This window comes from Ictidomys tridecemlineatus, unplaced genomic scaffold, assembly GCF_052094955.1.
Source record: "Ictidomys tridecemlineatus isolate mIctTri1 unplaced genomic scaffold, mIctTri1.hap1 Scaffold_165, whole genome shotgun sequence".
In the NCBI taxonomy this organism is placed as follows: domain Eukaryota; kingdom Metazoa; phylum Chordata; class Mammalia; order Rodentia; family Sciuridae; genus Ictidomys; species Ictidomys tridecemlineatus.
Genome location: NW_027521443.1, coordinates 1 through 3,051, shown reverse-complemented (window position 1 = coordinate 3,051; position 3,051 = coordinate 1). Strand labels below are relative to the sequence as shown.

The window sequence follows — 3,051 nt, the reverse complement described above, 5'->3', positions numbered from 1 at the left end:
AAAACTATGGAATGCTTCACAAATGTGGGTGTCATCCTTGCTCAGGGACCATGCTAATTTTTTCTGTATTGTTCCAATTTTAGTATATGTGCTGCCAAAGCAAGCACACTCTGAGTTTTAACAAATGTAGATACCCATGTAAAAACTACCATAATCAAGATATAGAACAGTTTTTTCACTAGAAAAGGGGTTTCCTTGGGATCCTTCCCAGTGAGTTCCTTCACCACCTGTTCCAGGCAACCACTGATAACTTTTTTTTTTAAACTATAGATTCATTTTTCCTACAGTACTATTTCATATATATGCCACTATAAATGGACTCATTTATATCTAGGAGTGCAATTGCCTCCTACGTTTAATGTATGTTTTTATCTTATGTGATACTGTCAAGCCATGCTAAAAAATGACCACAATCATTTTATACTTCCACCAGCAATTTAGGAGACTTCCACTTGACTTCATCTTCACTAGCACTTGGGCCATTCTAGTGGGTATGTCTTTGTGAGTTTATTTCCTGATAATTAATGATATTGAGTGAACTTTTTTTTTCTTTTGAGATAGGGTCTCACTAACTTGCTTAGGCCCTTGATAAGTTGCCAGCCTCAAACTTGGGATCCTCCTGCCTCAACCTTCTGAGTTGCTGGGATTACAGACATGTGCCATGATGCCTGGATCAAATACTTCTTCATGAGCTTGTTGACCATACTGTTTTTGTATGTCAACTCTCTCTGGCTAGCTGGAATCCAGACTTCTCCCAGCTCAGTGCCAACTGTGGGATTGGTTAGCTTATAGTTGTTCTTGGCCCTCGCAGGTACTGCTTAGAATGTAGCCCCAAACTGAAGACCACCTCCATGCAGATTTCTGGAACTCTCTTTCTTTGTGGCTCCCATCTTTCTGGTAGTTTTCTCTACATATTTTTGGCTGCTTAATCTCCTGGAACTCTGGTCTCTCTCTCCTCAGTGAGACTGTTATGCCCTATTTGGGTTCCCCTTCCCAAACTGAGGTCTAGAGGTTGCCTCCAGGTGAAATGCTCATCTATTTGTTCTCCTGCTCTTAGGGGTGACAGTTGCATGTCCCTTGTGGCTTTCTATCTGAAAAATAGCTCTTTAAAAATATATTTTGACTGGGCATGGTGGCACATGCCTTAATCCTAGTGGCTCAGGAGGCTGAGACAGGAGGATCATGAGTTCAAAGCCAAAAGTGAGGTGCTAAGTAACTCAGTGAGACCCTGTCTCTAAATAAAATACAAAATGGGGCTGAGACTGGGGATGTGGCTCAGTGATCAAGTGCTTCTGAGTTTAATCCCTGATACCAAAAAACAATATATATATATATATATATATATATATATATATATATATATTCCAACTTTCTGGTTGCTTTCAGTGGGAGAACAAGTCTCATATAAGTTACTCTCTATTGATTTATCCTTTTGTTGTAACTTTTTGCGATAATTGAAAAAATATGTTTGTGGGACTTCTAGGATATATTGTAGCTTTGGTGAATAAATGACATCCCCCTGGTACAACAATTTAACCTGTTTTCTCTATTGCCTTTTTTTTTTTGTTTGTTTGTTTGGTGGTGTTGGGGATTGAACCTCGGGCTCCATGCATTCTAGGCAAGTGCTGAGCTAACAACCTCAGCCTTTCTCTGTTGCTTTATATTTCTTGGAAATTGGTAGTCAGGTTTAGGTTCAATTCTGTTTCTTATGAAAACTTAATAAAATATTGCATTGACATCTGCATGTCCTCTCCTTTGATGTTGACTACTAGTCAACAGTGACCTTGGTGAGATTTGCTAATATATTACAGGTTGCAAAATAGCAATGGTCTGAGTTGCTGGGATTTTTCTTTCTTCATTTAAAGGCTGGGATGCCTATACAAATAAAAAATTATGATTGATTATTCTTTCTTTCTTTCTTTTTTTTTTTTTTGTACTGGGGATTAAACTCAGGGGCACTTGGCTAGTGAGCCATATCCCCAGCCTTATTTTGTATTTTATTTATATACAGGGTCTCACTGAGTTGCTTAGCAATTCGCTTTTGCTGAGGCTGACTTTGAACTTGCTATCTTCCCTCCTCAGCCTCCCGAACTACTGGGATTACAAGTGTGTGCCACGACGCCTGGCTATGATTGATTATTCTTTACACAGATATTTGGTTTGTATAGTTAAGGCAGGAGATAAACATTTGATTCCTTTTCTTCATTACTTTTCAGAATAGTAAGGTGGTATTCTAGCATTATCAAATGATACCCAAAGGGGCTTTTGAAATCTTTTTAACTTTTATTTAAGAGTCAATATGACGTCATGCATTTAAAAATATTTGGTGTGTTTAATCCAGTTAGGAATAGTAATTGTTCTTACCTGATGCTCAATTTCTCCCCCTTTTGCCTTGTAGAAGCCTCTTTATCTTGGCTCCTGGGACCCTTTGCCACCACCTAGTGGTCATTGTTACCTATTTCCCTTGCTTTTGAACTATGAGATATTCCAAGTTCATCTTAAACATTCCCTGTCCAGACCTTGAAGGAACTATTTCTCTAAAAGAACTTTGGTTCCTTTCAATAGGAAATGATATTTAGAGGCTACATTCCAAGTACTAGGATTGCTTATTGCTCAAATTGACTGTCATTTGTAGGCCTTTTTAGTGAACAAAGCTCAGAAATATGTGGGGATTTTTCATCATGTCATTTAGATAATTCCCATGAAAATTCAGGAGAGATTTTACTTCACTTCATCTATCTTAGATTTGTGTTTTCTTTCTCTGATGTTGGAGTTCCAGTTTTCAATGACATCAGTATAATTGTTTACAGTCTTGTGCCACTTAATGACATTTTGGTCATTAGTGCATAATAATGGAGCTAAAAAATTCTTGTCACCTAGTATTTTTAATATCTTTTTTGTGTTTTGATATGTTTAGATATATAAACATTTACAATGTTACAATTGTCTACAGAATTCAGTATAATAATATCTTATAGGTTTTTATCCCCAAAGCGATGATATACCATATATGAATACCTACGTGTGGAAATGGCTATATTTTCTAGGTTT

At 37.2% G+C, this 3,051-nt stretch overlaps 1 non-coding gene across 1 annotated transcript; it reads right to left on the bottom strand.

The window, feature by feature from the left end:
• LOC144372817 (U6 spliceosomal RNA) lies at positions 1-107 on the bottom strand. The gene has a single exon (XR_013432691.1). It is a non-coding gene; the product is annotated as a U6 spliceosomal RNA (small nuclear RNA).
• Positions 108-3,051: the final 2,944 nt, after the last annotated feature.